Consider the following 23,436-nt stretch of genomic DNA (forward strand, 5'->3'; position numbering starts at 1 on the left):
CATGCAGTCTCTTGGGGATGTCTCTATTACACATGCAGTCTCTTGGGGGATGTCTCTATTACACATGCAGTCTCTTGGGGATGTCTCTATTACACATGCAGTCTCGGGATGTCTCTATTACACATGCAGACTCTTGGGGATGTCTCTATTACACATGCAGTCTCTTGGGGATGTCTCTATTACACATGCAGTCTCTTGGGGATGTCTCTATTACACATGCAGTCTATTGGGGATGTCTCTATTACACATGCAGTCTCTTGGTCTATGTCTCTATTACACATGCAGTCTCTCGTTCTATGTCTCTATTACACATGCAGTCTCTTGGGATGTCTCTATTCCACATGCAGTCTCTTGGGGGATGTCTCTATTACACATGCAGACTCTTGGGGATGTCTCTATTACACATGCAGTCTCTTGGGGATGTCTCTATTACACATGCAGTCTCTTGGGGATGTCTCTATTACACATGCAGTCTATTGGGGATGTCTCTATTACACATGCAGTCTATTGGTCTATGTCTCTATTACACATGCAGTCTCTCGTTCTATGTCTCTATTACACATGCAGTCTCTTGGGATGTCTCTATTCCACATGCAGTCTCTTGGGGGATGTCTCTATTACACATGCAGTCTCTTGGGGATGTCTCTATTACACATGCAGTCTCTTGGGGATGTCTCTATTACACATGCAGTCTCTTGGGGATGTCTCTATTACACATGCAGTCTCTTGGGGATGTCTCTATTACACATGCAGTCTCTTGGTCTATGTCTCTATTACACATGCAGTCTCTTGGGGATGTCTCTATTACACATGCAGTCTCTTGGTCTATGTCCCTATTACACATGCAGTCTCTTGGTCTATGTCTCTATTACACATGCAGTCTCTTGGGGATGTCTCTATTACACATGCAGTCTCATGGGGATGTCTCTATTACACATGCAGTCTCTTGGGGATGTCTCTATTGCACATGCAGTCTCTTGGGGATTTCTATATTACACATGCAGTCTCTTGGGGATGTCTCTATTACACATGCAGTCTCGGGATGTCTCTATTTCACATGCAGTCTCTTGGTCTATGTCTCTATTACACATGCAGTCTCTTGGTCTATGTCTCTATTACACATGCAGTCTCTTGGTCTATGTCTCTATTACACATGCAGTCTCTTGGTCTATGTCTCTATTACACATGCAGTCTCTTGGTCTATGTCTCTATTACACATGCAGTCTCTTGGGGATGTCTCTATTACACATGCAGTCTATTGGGGATGTCTCTATTACACATGCAGTCTCTCGTTCTATGTCTCTATTACACATGCAGTCTCTTGGTCTATGTCTCTATTACACATGCAGTCTCTTGGACTATGTCTCTATAACACATGCAGTCTCTTGGGGATGTCTCTATTACACATGCAGTCTATTGGGGATGTCTCTATTACACATGCAGTCTCTCGTTCTATGTCTCTATTACACATGCAGTCTCTTGGTCTATGTCTCTATTACACATGCAGTCTCTTGGGATGTCTCTATTCCACATGCAGTCTCTTGGGGGATGTCTCTATTACACATGCAGTCTCTTGGGGATGTCTCTATTACACATGCAGTCTCTCGTTCTATGTCTCTATTACACATGCAGTCTCTTGGTCTATGTCTCTATTACACATGCAGTCTCTTGGGATGTCTCTATTCCACATGCAGTCTCTTGGGGGATGTCTCTATTACACATGCAGTCTCTTGGGGATGTCTCTATTACACATGCAGTCTCTCGTTCTATGTCTCTATTACACATGCAGTCTCTTGGTCTATGTCTCTATTACACATGCAGTCTCTTGGTCTATGTCTCTATTACACATGCAGTCTCTTGGGGATGTCTCTATTACACATGCAGTCTCTTGGGGGATGTCTCTATTACACATGGAGTCTCTTGGGGATGTATTACACATGCAGTCTCTTGGTCTATGTCTCTATTACACATGCAGTCTTTTGGGGATGTCTCTATTACACATGCAGTCTCTTGGGATGTCTCTATTACACATGCAGTCTCTCGGTCTATGTCTCTATTACACATGCAGTCTCTTGGTTTATGTCTCTATTACCCATGCAGTCTCTTGGGGATGTCTCTATTACACATGCAGTCTCTTGGGGATGTCTCTATTACACATGCAGTCTCTCGGTCTATGTCTCTATTACACATGCAGTCTCTTGGTTGATGTCTCTATTACACATGCAGTCTCTTGGTTGATGTCTCTATTACACATGCAGTCTCTTGGGGATGTCTCTATTACACATGCAGTCTCTTGGGGATGTCTCTATCACACATGCAGTTTCTTGGTCTATGTCTCTATTACATATGCAGTCTCTTGGGGATGTCTCTATTACACATGCAGTCTCTTGGGGATATCGATATTACACATGCAGTCTCTTGGGGATGTTTCTATTACACATGCAGTCTCGGGATGTCTCTATTACACATGCAGTCTCTTGGTCTATGTCTCTATTACACATGCAGTCTCTTGGGGATGTCTCTATTACACATGCAGTCTCTTGGGGATGTCTGTATTACACATGCAGTCTATTGGGGATGTCTCTATTACACATGCAGTCTCTTGGGGATATCTATATTACACAAGCAGTCTCTTGGGGATGTCTCTATTACACATGCAGTCTCGGGATGTCTCTATTACACATGCAGTCTCTTGGTCTATGTCTCTATTACACATGCAGTCTCTTGGGGATGTCTCTATTACACATGCAGTCTCTTGGGGATGTCTGTATTACACATGCAGTCTATTGGGGATGTCTCTATTACACATGCAGTCTCTTGGGGATATCTATATTACACAAGCAGTCTCTTGGGGATGTCTCTATTACACATGCAGTCTCGGGATGTCTCTATTACACATGCAGTCTCTTGGTCTATGTCTCTATTACACATGCAGTCTCTTGGGGATGTCTCTATTACACATGCAGTCTCTTGGGGATGTCTGTATTACACATGCAGTCTCATGGGGATGTCTCTATTACACATGCAGTCTCTTGGGGATGTCTATATTACACATGCAGTCTCTTGGGGATGTCTCTATTACACATGCAGTCTCGGGATGTCTCTATTTCACATGCAGTCTCTTGTGGATGTCTCTATTACACATGCAGTCTCTTGGGGATGTCTCTATTACACATGCAGTCTATTGGGGATGTCTCTATTACACATGCAGTCTCTTGGGGGATGTCTCTATTACACATGCAGTCTCTTGGGGATGTCTCTATTACACATGCAGTCTCTTGGGGGATGTCTCTATTACACATGCAGTCTCTTGGTCTATGTCTCTATTACACATGCAGTCTCTTGGGGGATGTCTCTATTACACATGCAGTCTCTTGGTCTATGTCTCTATTACCCATGCAGTCTCTTGGTCTATGTGTCTATTACACATGCAGTCTCTTGGGGATGTCTCTATTACAGATGCAGTCTCTTGGGGATGTCTCTATTACACATGCAGTCTCTTGGGGATGTCTCTATTACACATGCAGTCTCTTGGTCTATGTCTCTATTACACATGCAGTGTATTGGGGATGTCTCTATTACACATGCAGTCTCTTGGGGATGTCTCTATTACACATGCAGTCTCTTGGGGATGTCTCTATTACACATGCAGTCTCTCGTTCTATGTCTCTATTACACATGCAGTCTCTTTGTCTATGTCTCTATTACACATGCAGTCTCTTGGGGATGTCTCTATTACACATGCAGTCTCTTGGGGATGTCTCTATTACACATGCAGTCTTTTGGTCTATGTCTCTATTACACATGCAGTCTCTTGGTCTATGTCTCTATTACACATGCAGTCTCTTGGTCTATGTCTCTATTACACATGCAGTCGCTTGGGGGATGTCTCTATTACACATGCAGTCTCTTGGGGATGTCTCTATTACACATGCAGTCTCTTGGTCTATGTCTCTATTACACATGCAGTCTCTTGGAGATGTCTCTATTACACATGCAGTCTCTTGGGGGATGTCTCTATTACACATGCAGTCTCTTGGGGATGTCTCTATTACACATGCAGTCTCTTGGAGATGTCTCTATTACACATGCAGTCTCTTGGTGGATGTCTCTATTACACATGCAGTCTCTTGGGGATGTCTCTATTACACATGCAGTCTCTTGTTCTATGTCTCTATTACACATGCAGTCTCTTGGTCTATGTCTCTATTACACATGCAGTCTCTTGGTCTATGTCTCTATTACACATGGAGTCTCTTGGTCTATGTCTCTATTACACATGCAGTCTCTTGGGATGTCTCTATTACACATGCAGTCTCTTGGTCTATGTCTCTATTACACATGCAGTCTCTTGGGGTTGTCTCTATTACACATGCAGTCTCTTGGTCTATGTCTCTATTACACATGCAGTCGCTTGGGGGATGTCTCTATTACACATGCAGTCTCTTGGGGATGTCTCTATTACACATGCAGTCTCTTGGTCTATGTCTCTATTACACACGCAGTCTCTTGGAGATGTCTCTATTACACATGCAGTCTCTTGGGGATGTCTCTATTACACATGCAGTCTCTTGGGGATGTCTCTATTACACATGCAGTCTCTTGGGGATGTCTCTATTACCCATGCAGTCTCTTGGTCTATGTCTCTATCACACATGCAGTCTCTTGGTTGATGTCTCTATTACACATGTAGTCTCTTGGGGATGTCTCTATTCCACATGCAGTCTCTTGGGATGTCTCTATTACACATGCAGTCTCTTGGGGATGTCTCTATTACACATGCAGTCTCTTGGGATGTCTCTATTACACATGCAGTCTCTTGGGGATGTCTCTATTACACATGCAGTCTCTTGGTCTATGTCTCTATTACACATGCAGTCTCTTAGGGATGTCTCTATTACACATGCAGTCTCTTGGTCTATGTCTCTATTACACATGCAGTCTCTTGGGGATGTCTCTATTACACATGCAGTCTCTTGGTCTATGTCTCTATTACACATGCAGTCTCTTGGTCTATGTCTCTATTACACATGCAGTCTCTTGGGGTTGTCTCTATTACACATGCAGTCGCTTGGGGATGTCTCTATTACACATGCAGTCTTTTGGTCTATGTCTCTATTACACATGCAGTCTCTTGGTCTATGTCTCTATTACACATGCAGTCGCTTGGGGGATGTCTCTATTACACATGCAGTCTCTTGGGGATGTCTCTATTACACATGCAGTCTCTTGGGGATGTCTCTATTACACATGCAGTCTCTTGGTCTATGTCTCTATCACACATGCAGTTTCTTGGTCTATGTCTCTATTACACATGCAGTCTCTTGGGGATGTCTCTATTACACATGCAGTCTCTTGGGGATATCGATATTACACATGCAGTCTCTTGGGGATGTCTCTATTACACATGCAGTCTCGGGATGTCTCTATTACACATGCAGTCTCTTGGTCTATGTCTCTATTACACATGCAGTCTCTTAGGGATGTCTCTATTACACATGCAGTCTCTTGGGGATGTATCTATTACACATGCAGTCTCTTGGGGATGTCTCTATTACACATGCAGTCTCGGGATGTCTCTATTACACATGCAGTCTCTTGGTCTATGTCTCTATTACACATGCAGTCTCTTGGTCTATGTCTCTATTGCACATGCAGTCTCTTGGGGGTGTCTCTATTACACATGCAGTCTCTTGGGGGATGTCTCTATTACACATGCAGTCTCTTGGGGATGTCTCTATTACACATGGAGTCTCTTGGGGATGTCTCTATTACACATGCAGTCTCGGGATGTCTCTATTACACATGCAGTCTCTTGGGGATGTCTCTATTACACATGGAGTCTCTTGGGGATGTCTCTATTACACATGCAGTCTCGGGATGTCTCTATTACACATGCAGTCTCGGGATGTATCTATTACACATGCAGTCTCTTGGGGATGTCTCTATTACACATGCAGTCTCGGGATGTCTCTATTACACATGCAGTCTCTTGGTCTATGTCTCTATTACACATGCAGTCTCTTGGTCTATGTCTCTATTGCACATGCAGTCTCTTGGGGGTGTCTCTATTACACATGCAGTCTCTTGGGGGATGTCTCTATTACACATGCAGTCTCTTGGGGATGTCTCTATTACACATGCAGTCTCTTGGGGATGTCTCTATTACACATGCAGTCTCTTGGGGATGTCTCTATTACACATGCAGTCTCTTGGTCTATGTCTCTATTACACATGCAGTATCTTGGTCTATGTCTCTATTACACATGCAGTCTCTTGGTCTATGTCTCTATTACACATGCAGTCTCTTGGGGATGTCTCTATTACACATGCAGTCTATTGGGGATGTCTCTAGTACACATGCAGTCTCTTGGTCTATGTCTCTATTACACATGCAGTCTCTTGGGGATGTCTCTATTACACATGCAGTCTCTTGGTCTATGTCTCTATTACACATGCAGTCTCTTGGTCTATGTCTCTATTACACATGCAGTCTCTTGGGGATGTCTCTATTACACATGCAGTCTCTTGGTCTATGTCTCTATTACACATGCAGTCTCTTGGTCTATGTCTCTATTACACATGCAGTCTCTTGGTCTATGTCTCTGTTACACATGCAGTCTCTTGGTCTATGTCTCTATTACACATGCAGTCTCTTGGTCTATGTCTCTATTACACATGCAGTCTCTTGGTCTATGTCTCTATTACACATGCAGTCTCTTGGGGATGTCTCTATTACACATGCAGTCTCTTGGGGATGTCTATATTACACATGTAGTCTCTTGGGGATGTCTCTATTACACATGCAGTCTCTTGGGGATGTCTATATTACACATGTAGTCTCTTGGAGATGTCTCTATTACACATGCAGTCTCTTGGGGATGTCTCTATTACACATGCAGTCTCTTGGGGATGTCTCTATTACACATGCAGTCTCTTGGGGATGTCTCTATTACACATGCAGTCTATTGGGGATGTCTCTATTACACATGCAGTCTCTTGGTCTATGTCTCTATTACACATGCAGTCTCTCGTTCTATGTCTCTATTACACATGCAGTCTCTTGGTCTATGTCTCTATTACACATGCAGTCTCTTGGGATGTCTCTATTCCACATGCAGTCTCTTGGGGGATGTCTCTATTACACATGCCGTCTCTTGGGGATGTCTCTATTACACATGCAGTCTCTTGGGGATGTCTCTATTACACATGCAGTCTCTTGGGGATGTCTCTATTACACATGCAGTCTCTTGGGGATGTCTCTATTACACATGCAGTCTCTTGGGGATGTCTCTATTACACATGCAGTCTCTTGGGGATGTCTCTATTACACATGCAGTCTTTTGGTCTATGTCTCTATTACACATGCAGTCTCTTGGTCTATGTCTCTATTACACATGCAGTCTCTTGGTCTATGTCTCTATTACACATGCAGTCGCTTGGGGGATGTCTCTATTACACATGCAGTCTCTTGGGGATGTCTCTATTACACATGCAGTCTCTTGGTCTATGTCTCTATTACACATGCAGTCTCTTGGAGATGTCTCTATTACACATGCAGTCTCTTGGGGGATGTCTCTATTACACATGCAGTCTCTTGGGGATGTCTCTATTACACATGCAGTCTCTTGGAGATGTCTCTATTACACATGCAGTCTCTTGGTGGATGTCTCTATTACACATGCAGTCTCTTGGGGATGTCTCTATTACACATGCAGTCTCTTGTTCTATGTCTCTATTACACATGCAGTCTCTTGGTCTATGTCTCTATTACACATGCAGTCTCTTGGTCTATGTCTCTATTACACATGGAGTCTCTTGGTCTATGTCTCTATTACACATGCAGTCTCTTGGGATGTCTCTATTACACATGCAGTCTCTTGGTCTATGTCTCTATTACACATGCAGTCTCTTGGGGTTGTCTCTATTACACATGCAGTCTCTTGGTCTATGTCTCTATTACACATGCAGTCGCTTGGGGGATGTCTCTATTACACATGCAGTCTCTTGGGGATGTCTCTATTACACATGCAGTCTCTTGGTCTATGTCTCTATTACACACGCAGTCTCTTGGAGATGTCTCTATTACACATGCAGTCTCTTGGGGATGTCTCTATTACACATGCAGTCTCTTGGGGATGTCTCTATTACACATGCAGTCTCTTGGGGATGTCTCTATTACCCATGCAGTCTCTTGGTCTATGTCTCTATCACACATGCAGTCTCTTGGTTGATGTCTCTATTACACATGTAGTCTCTTGGGGATGTCTCTATTCCACATGCAGTCTCTTGGGATGTCTCTATTACACATGCAGTCTCTTGGGGATGTCTCTATTACACATGCAGTCTCTTGGGATGTCTCTATTACACATGCAGTCTCTTGGGGATGTCTCTATTACACATGCAGTCTCTTGGTCTATGTCTCTATTACACATGCAGTCTCTTAGGGATGTCTCTATTACACATGCAGTCTCTTGGTCTATGTCTCTATTACACATGCAGTCTCTTGGGGATGTCTCTATTACACATGCAGTCTCTTGGTCTATGTCTCTATTACACATGCAGTCTCTTGGTCTATGTCTCTATTACACATGCAGTCTCTTGGGGTTGTCTCTATTACACATGCAGTCGCTTGGGGATGTCTCTATTACACATGCAGTCTTTTGGTCTATGTCTCTATTACACATGCAGTCTCTTGGTCTATGTCTCTATTACACATGCAGTCGCTTGGGGGATGTCTCTATTACACATGCAGTCTCTTGGGGATGTCTCTATTACACATGCAGTCTCTTGGGGATGTCTCTATTACACATGCAGTCTCTTGGTCTATGTCTCTATCACACATGCAGTTTCTTGGTCTATGTCTCTATTACACATGCAGTCTCTTGGGGATGTCTCTATTACACATGCAGTCTCTTGGGGATATCGATATTACACATGCAGTCTCTTGGGGATGTCTCTATTACACATGCAGTCTCGGGATGTCTCTATTACACATGCAGTCTCTTGGTCTATGTCTCTATTACACATGCAGTCTCTTAGGGATGTCTCTATTACACATGCAGTCTCTTGGGGATGTATCTATTACACATGCAGTCTCTTGGGGATGTCTCTATTACACATGCAGTCTCGGGATGTCTCTATTACACATGCAGTCTCTTGGTCTATGTCTCTATTACACATGCAGTCTCTTGGTCTATGTCTCTATTGCACATGCAGTCTCTTGGGGGTGTCTCTATTACACATGCAGTCTCTTGGGGGATGTCTCTATTACACATGCAGTCTCTTGGGGATGTCTCTATTACACATGGAGTCTCTTGGGGATGTCTCTATTACACATGCAGTCTCGGGATGTCTCTATTACACATGCAGTCTCTTGGGGATGTCTCTATTACACATGCAGTCTCTTGGGGATGTCTCTATTACACATGGAGTCTCTTGGGGATGTCTCTATTACACATGCAGTCTCGGGATGTCTCTATTACACATGCAGTCTCGGGATGTATCTATTACACATGCAGTCTCTTGGGGATGTCTCTATTACACATGCAGTCTCGGGATGTCTCTATTACACATGCAGTCTCTTGGTCTATGTCTCTATTACACATGCAGTCTCTTGGTCTATGTCTCTATTGCACATGCAGTCTCTTGGGGGTGTCTCTATTACACATGCAGTCTCTTGGGGGATGTCTCTATTACACATGCAGTCTCTTGGGGATGTCTCTATTACACATGCAGTCTCTTGGGGATGTCTCTATTACACATGCAGTCTCTTGGGGATGTCTCTATTACACATGCAGTCTCTTGGTCTATGTCTCTATTACACATGCAGTATCTTGGTCTATGTCTCTATTACACATGCAGTCTCTTGGTCTATGTCTCTATTACACATGCAGTCTCTTGGGGATGTCTCTATTACACATGCAGTCTATTGGGGATGTCTCTAGTACACATGCAGTCTCTTGGTCTATGTCTCTATTACACATGCAGTCTCTTGGGGATGTCTCTATTACACATGCAGTCTCTTGGTCTATGTCTCTATTACACATGCAGTCTCTTGGTCTATGTCTCTATTACACATGCAGTCTCTTGGGGATGTCTCTATTACACATGCAGTCTCTTGGTCTATGTCTCTATTACACATGCAGTCTCTTGGTCTATGTCTCTATTACACATGCAGTCTCTTGGTCTATGTCTCTGTTACACATGCAGTCTCTTGGTCTATGTCTCTATTACACATGCAGTCTCTTGGTCTATGTCTCTATTACACATGCAGTCTCTTGGTCTATGTCTCTATTACACATGCAGTCTCTTGGGGATGTCTCTATTACACATGCAGTCTCTTGGGGATGTCTATATTACACATGTAGTCTCTTGGGGATGTCTCTATTACACATGCAGTCTCTTGGGGATGTCTATATTACACATGTAGTCTCTTGGAGATGTCTCTATTACACATGCAGTCTCTTGGGGATGTCTCTATTACACATGCAGTCTCTTGGGGATGTCTCTATTACACATGCAGTCTCTTGGGGATGTCTCTATTACACATGCAGTCTATTGGGGATGTCTCTATTACACATGCAGTCTCTTGGTCTATGTCTCTATTACACATGCAGTCTCTCGTTCTATGTCTCTATTACACATGCAGTCTCTTGGTCTATGTCTCTATTACACATGCAGTCTCTTGGGATGTCTCTATTCCACATGCAGTCTCTTGGGGGATGTCTCTATTACACATGCCGTCTCTTGGGGATGTCTCTATTACACATGCAGTCTCTTGGGGATGTCTCTATTACACATGCAGTCTCTTGGGGATGTCTCTATTACACATGCAGTCTCTTGGGGATGTCTCTATTACACATGCAGTCTCTTGGTCTATGTCTCTATTACACATGCAGTCTCTTGGTCTATGTCTCTATTACACATGCAGTCTCTTGGTCTATGTCTCTATTACACATGCAGTCTCTTGGGGATGTCTCTATTACACATGCAGTCTATTGGGGATGTCTCTATTACACATGCAGTCTCTTGGTCTATGTCTCTATTACACATGCAGTCTCTTGGGGATGTCTCTATTACACATGCAGTCTCTCGTTCTATGTCTCTATTACACATGCAGTCTCTTGGTCTATGTCTCTATTACACATGCAGTCTCTTGGGGATGTCTCTATTACACATGCAGTCTCTCGTTCTATGTCTCTATTACACATGCAGTCTCTTGGTCTATGTCTCTATTACACATGCAGTCTCTTGGGGATATCTATATTACACATGCAGTCTCTTGGGGATGTCTCTATTACACATGCAGTCTCTTGGGGGATGTCTCTATTACACATGCAGTCTCTAGGTCTATGTCTCTATTACACATGCAGTCTCTTGGTCTATGTCTCTATTACACATGCAGTCTCTTGGAGATGTCTCTATTACACATGCAGTCATTTGGGGATGTCTCTATTACCCATGCAGTCTCTTGGTCTATGTCTCTATCACACATGCAGTTTCTTGGTCTATGTCTATATTACACATGCAGTCTCTTGGGGATGTCTCTATTACACATGCAGTCTCTGGGGGATGTCTCTATCACACATGCAGTCTCTCGGTCTATGTCTCTATTACACATGCAGTCTCTTGGTCTATGTCTCTATTACACATGCAGTCTCTTGGGGATGTCTCTATTACACATGCAGTCTCTTGGGGATGTCTCTATTACACATGCAGTCTCTCGGTCTATGCCTCTATTACACATGCAGTCTCTTGGTCTATGTCTCTATTACACATGCAGTTTCTTGGTCTATGTCTCTATTACACATGCAGTCTCTTGGGGTTGTCTCTATTACACATGCAGTCTCTTAGTCTATGTCTCTATTACACATGCAGTCGCTTGGGGGATGTCTCTATTACACATGCAGTCTCTTGGGGATGTCTCTATTACACATGCAGTCTCTTGGTCTATGTCTCTATTACACATGCAGTCTCTTGGAGATGTCTCTATTACACATGCAGTCTCTTGGAGATGTCTTTATTACACATGCAGTCTCTTGGGGATGTCTCTATTACACATGGAGTCTCTTGGTCTACGTCTCTATTACACATGCAGTCTCTTGGGGATGTCTCTATTACACATGCAGTCTCTTGGTCTATGTCTCTATTACACATGCAGTGTCTTGGGGATGTCTCTATTACACATGCAGTCTCTTGGTCTATGTCTCTATTACACATGCAGTTTCTTGGTCTATGTCTCTATTACACATGCAGTCTCTTGGGGTTGTCTCTATTACACATGCAGTCTCTTAGTCTATGTCTCTATTACACATGCAGTCGCTTGGGGGATGTCTCTATTACACATGCAGTCTCTTGGGGATGTCTCTATTACACATGCAGTCTCTTGGTCTATGTCTCTATTACACATGCAGTCTCTTGGAGATGTCTCTATTACACATGCAGTCTCTTGGAGATGTCTCTATTACACATGCAGTCTCTTGGGGATGTCTCTATTACACATAGAGTCTCTTGGTCTACGTCTCTATTACACATGGAGTCTCTTGGTCTACGTCTCTATTACACATGCAGTCTCTGGGGGATGTCTCTATTACACATGCAGTCTCTTGGTCTATGTCTCTATTACACATGCAGTCTCTAGGTCTATGTCTCTATTACACATGCAGTCTCTTGGGGATGTCTCTATTATACATGTAGTCTCTTGGGGATGTCTCTATTACACATGCAGTCTCTTGGGGATGTCTCTATTATACATGCAGTCTCTTGGTCTATGTCTCTATCACATGTAGACACTGGATTTTTCCAGGCAAAACTGCTCCAACTCCTTCAGGTCAGATGGTTGCGTTGTCTCCAGCGTCTTCAGGTCAGATGGTTGCGTTGTCTCCAGCGTCTTCAGGTCAGATGGTTGCGTTGTCTCCAGCGTCTTCAGGTCAGATGGTTGCGTTGTCTCCAGCATCTTCAGGTCATGCTACAGATTCTCTATTGGATTGGTTTCGGGGCTTTGACTCGTCCATTCCAGGACATTCCCACGTTTCCCCTTACACCCTCCAGTGTAGATTTATCAGGATGTTTAGTGTCATTGTCCTGCTGGAAGGTGAACCTCAGACCCACTCTCCATTCTCTGGCAGATAAATAGGTTTTCCTCAAGAATTGCCCTGTATCTACTGCTATCCATCTTTCCTTCAATCTTGGCCAGTCCTCCAGTCCCTGCCCCCTCAGCATGATGCTGCCCCCACCAGGCTTCACTGTGGGAATCGTGTTCTTGGGGTGATGGGAAGTGTTGGGTTTGCGCCACACATAGCATTTCCCGTAATGGCCAAAACGTTTGATTTTCGTCTCCTCTGACTCCTTCTTCCATATGTTCGGGGAGTCTGTCACATGCAATTTGGTGAATTAATTTCGTGTTTTCTTATGTTTTTCTTAAGCAATGTCTTTTTTTCGGGCTACTCTTCCATAGACCCCCACTCTGTGTAGCTTATTTAAACAGGGTCTTCTTTTTTTTTATTCCTTTGTAACAATTTGGATTATTTTGTCAGTTCCATTACATAAAATCTAATTTTAAATCCATTTTTATTTCAGGTTGTAATGAATTAAACAACAAAAACACCACAGAGGTGAATACTTTCCCAAGGCATTGTATATATTAAAGCAATTTACAGATCTGTATATAATAAAATTGCCCACGATTAACGAATTACGGGTATAGTAACAGTGTTCTTCCTACTATAGAAGCAAGTCACACACAATAAGACAGAAGGGTCGGCATCAACCTACTCTTTGCCCAAGCAACAAAACTGGGTATTAGACAATGGAAATTTTGGCAATCCGACGTCCCAGATCATTGTGTCCTGTACCAAGTGTGGATCGGGGAAAAGGGAAAAAAGGATTGGTTGTGTGGAATCCAGGCTGTGATGGGTGCAGTAAATACAACGTGTATGAATCATAAAGATATTGGCCACTTTATAGGAATTTAAAGGCCATAAACTGTTAAGTTGTGGCACGTAAAACGGTATATAACCAAGTGCGGCGGTCACATGATTTACCCACCTAACCACTTCTTCGGCCGTCCCTGACTGCATGCACTCTAGAAATAGGAATGTGTTCTACAGAAGACGTGGATATGGTTACAGTGGGTTGCAGAGATAGTTATATCCCTCTCAGAACAAGAATCTGCTAAGCTAATCAGAAGCCATTGTTCTGCTCATCGAGTTGGCGAGAACCTTTCGGAAGACTGGAGAAATACCCAAGCTTAACAATGGAAGATTCATCAAAGTGACTTTCATAAATCATTCACACTGGAGAGCCATGTTCTTTCTACTGACAGTGAATTCTTATGGGGGAGGATGTCATATATACCGTACACTATTTACACATTGGGCATACAGTATTGGGCACCCACACATTACACCTATGGGAGATTTTATGACATCCCATTTTAAGTCCATAGACATTAATATGGAGTTGGTTCCCCCTTTGCAGTTAAACATCTTCCACTCTTCTGGGATTTTGGAGTGTCTGTGGAAATTAAAAGTCTATTCTTCCAGAAGAGGCCAGACACTGATGGGGAGGGGACCGGGTTTGTAATCTCCATTCTAGTTAATCTCTAAGGTATTGGATGGGGTTGAGGTAAGGACTGTGAGGCCAGTCAAGTTCTTCCACACCAAACTCCCCCAACCAACCACCCAACCAACCAACCAACCAACCATGTCTTTATGGACCTCGTGCACTGGGGCGCAGTCATGGGGAACAGAAAAGGGCCGAACTCCAAACTGTTCCCACAAATTTGGAAGCTACAATTGTCCAATATGTCTTGGTATGCACAGCATTAAAGAGGTTGTCTGGGCACAAGGTGTTTTTTTATACTTATGACATATCCACAGGATAGGTCATCAGTATATAATCGTGGGGGTGCGACACCCGGACCCTGCATGGACCAGCTGGTTCGGCTGCCTCCGGATGTTATGTGGTCAGTGCTGGAAGGAGATGGCTCCAGTCACAGTATAGCGATCGTGCTGCAGTATTGCAGCTCTGTTCCTATTCAAGTGAATAGGAGTAACGCTTCACTACGGCTACACGGATGCTATACTGTGATCGCAGCCATCTCCTTCCAGAATCGACCACTGCATAACATCCAGCAGCAGCCGGACCAGCTGATCGGTGCAGGGTCCGGGTGTTGGACGCCCACCGATTATACACTGAAGACCTGTCAAGATAGGTCATCAGTATGAAAAACCGTCCCATGCCTAGACAACCCCTTTAAGATCTCCCGTCACTGGAACTAAGGGGCCTAGGCCAACCCCTGAAAAACAACTCCATAGCAATGTCCCTCCTCCACCAAGTTTTACAGCTGGCACAATGCAGTCAGGCGGGTAACGTTCTCCTGGTATTCACTAAACCCAGACTCATCCATCAGACTGCCAGATAGAGAAGCGTCAGTCCACAGAACAAGTTTCCTCTGCTCCAGAGACCAGTGGCGGCGACTTTACACCTCTACGTCCGACGCTTGGCATTGTGCTTGGTGATGTAAGGTTGGCAGGCAGCCGCTCGGCCCCCATGCATGAATCTCCCGGCGCACAGTTTTTCTGTGGATGTTAATACCAGGGGAGGTCTGTATTCTGCAGTTATGTAGTCAGCGGAGTGTTAGCGACTTTTCTGCACTTGCTCCCCAGCACTCGGCCCCCCGCTCAGTAACTTTACGTGGTCAGCACTTCGTGGCTGAGTTGCTGCGGTTCCTTCCACTTTACAATAACTCACAGATGATGGTGGAATATCTAGGAGGGAAGAAATTTCCGGAACTGGCTTGTTACAACGGTGGCATCGTATTACTGGACCGCGCCGGAATTCAGTGATCTCTTTACAGTGTCCCATTCTATCAAAAATATTTATAAAGGCGACTGCATGGCGAGTACCGGATGTTATACACAGGTCGGAATGGGACTGAATTAAACATCTGAATTAAATGATTAAGAAGCATCCCGATACTTTAGTCTATATAGTGGAACTATATTCTTGTTGATCACAGGTGAACCTGGCAGCAAGTGTTTAATTTCCCTGCAGCACCCCCAAAGGGGAAGCAAAGCATTACACATAGCCTATTGAGATCATTGGTCCATAGATGTAATGCACAGAAGTGTCAGGTCCTCCAGAGAGAGAGAAATGATGGAGTTCATTTCACTTTTATACAAGTTGGAATCCATCTTAAAAATGTCCTTGTCTGTGAAGACATCATTAAGTGTCTTTAAATCAAATGCAAATCTGTTTTAAATTCTCTTATTGTAAAATGTGAGGTAGTAATGTAGTGTACAGGCTGCGAAATGAGAACAGGAGCAAGTCATAATTCAAAGAATTATGTGGGATTTGAAGAAAAGCACAAATTTCACAATATGACTGTTCATCTCGCTGCCGCGGTTGCTGCAATAATTACTAAGACTTAAGAAAATGGAATATTATCATATAGCGCATTATCACGGGAGGCAGACGGGCACAATTGGCATATGTCTGGGAACGCTATTAGTTCCAATCATCATTTATAACACATTTCCACTCCAAAAACAACCTTGTTTGACAAAGCTGATTGCGTTAGTGTAGTCGCGGAGCAGACATATGGTAGCCATAGTAACTACGTACCGGTTTTACTTCCATATATTCCGACACCTTCGACTGGCAGTATATTAAGACTAATTTTTGCTAATCATTTTGGGATAGAATATAACTGAGATATGTGAAAAATAGGAATTAAATGGTTCGGTACAAAAGACTTGCACTTGCTCTGTGGGGAAATACGTCTGGAGCAATGGACGCGCCATATTCCGGTGTGAGACTCTTATTTTTGGCTTACGTCCAAGTGAAAAATCGACTGTTACATAAAGAGGATTTGATATTTATAGATATTTAAGGTTGGATTTATTTCTGTTGCTTATATAGCGCCAACATATTCTGCAGTGCTCTACAGAGATTGGCGCCAGACGCATCAGTCCCTGTCCCTAATGGGGTTTACAATCAATTTCCGTATCTTAGACGCATACACTAGGGTCTATTTCGTAGGAAGCTTATTAACCTATAAGTATGTTTTGGAGTGTATGAGGAAACGCAATCTAACACGAGGAGATGTTGCCCTAAAATTTTGCTGGATTCGAACCCAGGTGCCCCATTCCACACGTGCAGTTTTTTTGGGGGGGTTTTAGCCAACCAAACACAGGAGAAAATCCAAAAAAGAAACAAAATATAAAGGAAAGACTTGTACTTCTCTTCTGGACCCACTCCTGGCTTTGGCAAAAAATAAAACTGCATGAAAAACTGCATGTGTGTGTATCCAGGCTTGTCATGTTAGTCTCTATGGTTCTGCTGTGGATCTGTAATGGTTCTGGTGCCTACAGTTCTGGACAATCTTAGTTTTAGCCTAGGGGGTCTCATTTTCCCTTAGGCCAGAGAATCAATGAAACCAAATTCCACATTTTACCTATAGGATCCCCTTAAAATTTCAGTTTGGGTCTTGGTATTCTGTTGACCACAGGACTAAAAGGAGTTGTCCGCTTTGGACAATCACTAATTGTAAGAAGGGTCTCTTGACAATAAGCTGATCACAGTGGCGGATTAAGTAGACCATGGGCCCTGGGCTGTTACCCAAACTTGGGCCCCCCTTCCTCACCGCCGCCCTGCCGCGCCGTAACTATTTTTAACACTAGCTTTTTGGGCAAGCATTAATAGTGTTACGATTTCCCTTGTCACAGGGCTGTCTCCCTACATACTGACAGTATCACACTGTGCAGGGACACAACCTCCTGACAAGGGGAATTGTCTATCAGTCCTGGACTGCAGAAAGACTTTTTGTGAAATACAAGGATTTCCTATAATAAACATGTCAGGAGAGGTAACAGATTCTCTATAAATCTAGTGACTCACAGGTGACGACGTCTCAGATTCTAGTAGTTTTTTTCCTCTTTTCTTCTCCATCCGGTCCAGCGCTCATGACGACTTCTCCCGGCCATGACTCATTTCTGCAGAATTTGCCACTCAGACGTCTCCTCACTTTTCCAACATTTCCACACCTATAAACGAAAATAAAGTTATCATGGTGCCACATACTGTACCCCTAAATATAATAGCACCAAACACTGCGCGCCTGAATATAATAATACCACACACTGTAAAACACCACATACACACAGCCCCCTGTACATAGTGCCACACACAGCCCCTGTAGATATTACACACCCCCATAGATATCGCCATACACAGCCCCCTCTATATATCAGACATCCCCCCCGTAGAGAGCGTTACACACAGCCCCCTATAGATAGTGCCATATAGCCCCCCTTTAGAGAGCGCCACACAGCCCTCCCCTCTTGTAAATAGCACCAAAAAGCCCCCCCTATAAAGAGCGCCACACACATACCACTGTGGATAGCACTACACAGCCCTCCCTTGTATATAGTGCCTCACAGCGCTCCCCCTTGTATATAGTGCCTCACAGCGCTCCCCCTTGTATATAGTGCCTCACAGTGATCCCCCTTGTATATAGTGCCACACAGCGCTCCCCCTTGTGTATAGTGCCACAAGGCTATGTACACATTTCAAAACTTTATATTATAAATAAATATATATATATATATTAGTATGTGTGTGTATCAGTGTGATTGATTGATTGATTTTATTAAAAAATATTTTTACTTTTTGAGATACAGCTGCTTTGTATCTTGTATCCGTCAGGTCAGCAGGACTGACAGGATCAGTGACACGCAGGATCCACCTCAAATCTATCACATCTAAGATTATAATTTAGCGCAGGGCCCGTTTCACTGATCCCGTCAGTCCTGCTGACCTGACGGATACAGGATACAAAGCAGCTGTATCTCAAAAAGTGAAAATATTTTTTAATAAAACGTAATTACAAAGTTGCACCAAACACACATTTTTATTAAAAAAAAATAAAAACGATGTGATTTTTGAGACGTTTTTTCCGTAGACAATGCAGGTTTCGTTTTTATCATTTTTATACACACTTTTTTTGCTATTTTAGAATTTTTATTCATAAAGTTTGAAAATAATAGTAAAAAAATAAGCTTTTTTACGTTTCAGCTATTTTTTTTTTGGTAATAACATAGTTTTACCCTAAAATAGACCCTTTATTTGTAATCGTCATTGTTTACCGTAAATTTTTGTATATTACATGTCTATATTAGGGTAATTGGGTCAGCGCTAGCGTTACAACAATGATTGGCGGGGGGGAACGTTTTTTTTTTGGGGTGGGTATTTTATGTGTATTTATTATTTAATTTTTTTTTGCACTTTACTTTACTATTTTTTTATTACTATGGTCTGTCCCCCAAAGGTCAAAAAAGACCTTTGGGGAACTTTATATATTTGTTTTCTTTCTTTTACACCATGTTTTTCCATTGTAACTGGAGCTGCACAGCAGCCCCAGTTACAGGGAAAATCAGCCCTCTCATAGTGACGATTGTCACTAATAGGGCTGTGCTGGGTCTAGTAAGACCCAACAGCAGTTTGTCACTAACGGCACCCGGCGATCATGTGACCAGTCACATGATCACCGGGAGGAATAGAGACAGCGCCGCTGCTGCGGTCTCTATTCCTATACACAGCGTTCATTGAGCGCTGTGTAAAAGAGATCAGAGAAGAAAGAAGCAGCGGAAGCTGCTTCTATCTTCTCCTCAGGGTCCCCGGCAGTCACTGACAGCCGGAGACCCGACATTCAGCTGCCCGATCGCGCGGGCAGCAAGTTAAAACCCGAGCCGTAGAAAGTCTATGGCTCGGGTTTTAAGGACCCGTCCCTGACCGCTGGCGGTAAAAATACAGCCAGCGGTCGGGAACCAGTTGGGCAGGAGGATAAGCCTGTACTAACCTCAGCGCCGGTGACCGCCCGCCCGGCTCTTCTCTTCCAGCTTTGGAGTAACAGAACAGCCGTCCGTCGCTGTTCTGTTACTCAATGGCGGCGCCCGCACTGTCAGGGAGGCGTGTCCTACCCCTATCCCGGCCAATTCCCTGCTCCTCCCCATCTTCGGCAGTTAGCAGCGCTAGCGCGCTGTGTAGGTTTATAAAACGATGTGCGGTTCGGGCTGCCATGGGCCCCCTGTAAGCCTCGGGCCCCGGGCGGCCGCCCGAACCGCCCATATTATAATCCGCCACTGGCTGATCACAAAGTGTCCTCCTGCTCGGACCCCCAGCAATCAGCTGTAATCTGTGGAGAAACCTGGCAGTAAGTGTTCAATTTCCCTGCAGCACCACCACAGGGGAAAGTAAGTATTACACAGTGTCCATTCCTATTAATATGTTGTCTGTGTAACACAGAACAGGTCCTCCAGATCGAGAGATGCTCTATGTAACTGCTCTCCACTCTGGTCATGAAGATTCTGAACAAAGGACCCCCCTCTATTAACCAAGAATTCCCTAATAGGGTGTATGGAAATGTGTATGTGAAGGAGTTTGCTAAAGTGGAAAAACCCTTTAAGTGCGTGGAGTTTCTACAGTAATGTTGATGAAATTGGGCAGAAAATAATAGAAGAGCCAAAATTGGGCAGAAAATAATAGAAGAGCCAGTGGTAGGTGGTAGAGGCTGAAGGTATCAATGAAAGTCTCCTAGTCTTCTAGCCGGGTCAAAATTAAAAAATAGTGCAGTACCAAAGGACGCAGTAAAAAACTAGCCTTAGAAGGACCAGAAGATGTGAGCCAAAAATGTGAATGAGGCAGGCAAAATCTAATAAATGAGGTCAGAGTAGCCAAGGTGAGGACCTGGTATCCTCCTCTAAGAAATGGGAGACTTTGGGCCTCCTGGAGCACCATGGTCTTGGTGCGCCGGCTACCTCTGCACCTCCTGTAGCTCTGCCCCGGGGTATTAATCACTATAACTGTCACCAGACCAGGCAGTTTACATATGACACTCTCCCCTATCATTGTCTGGACAATGTTTTCCTTGTATTTAAGTTTTTCTTCCATACTTCACTATGGGCTCTCAGGAGTTAACATCATAGGGACACAACACAAAGAGAATGAGATTAGTCTCGCTCACTTGTCTCTGGGTTGCGATGCGGTGGAATGACACCACATCCTGTCTATTGGCAGAGAGCAGGGTGGAATCAGTCTCACTCCTCTAACTCCAGAACATTACTAAATTACCATTACTAAGTGGCGAGAGGACGCGGCTGTTCATTGGCAGCGAGAAGCATGAAGAGAGAATTGGACAGAATACAAACCATCTTCTGCTCGAAAACCCTGGAAATGAGTGTGCGGTCCGATATTGTCACTGCGGTTCTTCGGTGTGTCCTCTGCTGCTTTCTGATACCACACAAGGAGGACACATCAGTTCTTATGCAGTGGACAGTCGAGTGGTAGGATCAGCAGACTATTAATGGGGGACAGCCCTATAAGTCACTTTTCTGGTCTCGTGAAAAGCAGATCCATCCGCACTTCCATATTTTTGGATAACCCGATAGATTTGCCATACAAACATCCAGGAAAACTGGAGGTCAACCCTATCATAATCACACCACCCATCATCTCGCTGCAGATCATACAGTGACTACATTACTGATTAGAGGCAGAATGAACATTTACATTAAGTGACTCACCGGTGACATCTCAGATTCTAGTTCTTTTTCTCCATCCGGTCCAGACATCTATGATGACTTCTCCCGGTCACAGCCCATTTCTGCATTTTGCCGCTCACATGTCTTCAGCTTCTCACTTTTCCAAAATTTCTACACCTATAAACAAAGATAAAGTTCTCATTATACCACATACTATGCCCCTAAATATAATAGCGCCATACACTGCACCTCTAATTATAATAGCACCATACACCATGTCCCACACACACACACACACACTGTGCCCCCTGTAGATAGTGCCCCCATAGAGCCCCCTGTAGATAGTGCCCCCATATAGCCCATCCCTGTATATAGTGTCCCACAAATAACTCCGCCTATAGTGCTCTACAGATAGCCCACTCCTGTATATAGCCCCTATAGATATAGCCCAACCCTGTATATAGTGCTCCACGTATAGCCCAACCCTGTATATAGCCCCCTGTAGATATAGCCCACCCCTGTATATAGTGCTGCACATATAGCCCACCCCTGTATATAGCCCCATGTAGATATAGCCCACCCCTGTATATAGTGCTCCACAGATAGCCCACCCCTGTATATAGCCCCCTGTAGATATAACCCACCCCTGTATATAGTGCTCCACAGATAGCCCACCCCTGTATGTAGCCCCCCTGTAGATATAGCCCACCCCTGTATATAGTGCTCCACATATAGTCCACCCCTGTATATAGTGCTCCACATATAGTCCACCCCTGTATATAGTGTTTCACAGATTGCCCACCCCTGTATATAGCCCCCTTGTACATATAGTCCACCCTTGTATATAGTGCTCCACTAGATAGTCCACCCCTGTATATAGTGCTCCACAGATAGCCCACCCCTGTATATACTATATACAGGGTTGGGCTATCTGTGGAGCACTATATACAGGGGTGGACTATATGTACAGGGGGGCTATATACAGGGGTGGGCTTTCTGTGGAGCACCTTAGGGGGAGCTATTTGTGGGATACTATATACAGGGGTGGGCTATATACAGGGGTGGGCTATATCTACAGGGGGACTATATCTACAGGGGGACTATATACAGGGGTGGGCTATATCTACAGGGGGGCTATATACAGGGGTAAGCGATCTATGGAGCACTATATACAGGGGTGGGCTATATCTACAGGGGGACTATATACTATATAGCCCCCCTGTAGCTATAGCCCACCCCTGTATATGGTGCTCCATAGATAGCCCACCCCAGTATATAGCCCCCCCTGTAGATAGACACCCCCCGTAGATAAAGCCCCCCCCGTGTAGATAAAGTCCCCCCGTAGATAAAGTCCCCCCATAGATAAAGTCCCCCCGTAGATAAAGTCCCCCTTGTAGACAAAGTCCCCCCGTAGATAAAGGCCCCTCCCCTGTGTAGACAAAGTCCCCCCTTCGTAGATAAAGTCCCCCCCCCCCCGTAGATAAAGTCACACACTTTTATTACAATAAAAATAAAAAAAAACTGTTCAAACTCACCTTAATCCAGTTCCCACGCCGGCCGGCAGCCATGGAGACCTGCTCTCTTCTGCGCAGGTCTCCTGGGGGTTGAACGAAGCGTCTATGAAAGGCGCTGATTGGCTGGGCAGGATGACTTTGCCTGTCACTCAGCGACTTTCATCACTGGTACAAAAGCGCTGAATAGCCGGGAACGGAACGTGCCCGATCATTCATTGCTTCTAATTGTACCTGTGTCCTATCGACACAGGTACAATTATAGTGCAGGAGGAGGTGGCGCTGGCGCCCCCCTCTAAGTTGCGCCCGGGGCACATGCCCCGTCTGCCCCCCTAGCTACGCCCCTGCCTCATAGGAGTACAAAGATGGCCCCCATGCTG

The 23,436-nt window shown here is 44.3% G+C and overlaps 1 long non-coding RNA gene across 1 annotated transcript; it reads right to left on the reverse strand.

The window, feature by feature from the left end:
• Positions 1 to 17,909: 17,909 nt before the first annotated feature.
• Positions 17,910 to 23,138, reverse strand: LOC142652309 (uncharacterized). The gene is made up of 3 exons (XR_012847796.1): positions 23,081 to 23,138; positions 21,588 to 21,722; positions 17,910 to 18,050 (listed from the first exon to the last, which is right to left on the reverse strand). It is a non-coding gene; the product is annotated as an uncharacterized LOC142652309 (long non-coding RNA).
• Positions 23,139 to 23,436: the final 298 nt, after the last annotated feature.

The sequence above is a fragment of the Rhinoderma darwinii genome, chromosome 5 (genome assembly GCF_050947455.1).
Source record: "Rhinoderma darwinii isolate aRhiDar2 chromosome 5, aRhiDar2.hap1, whole genome shotgun sequence".
Classification (NCBI taxonomy): Eukaryota; Metazoa; Chordata; class Amphibia; order Anura; family Rhinodermatidae; genus Rhinoderma; species Rhinoderma darwinii.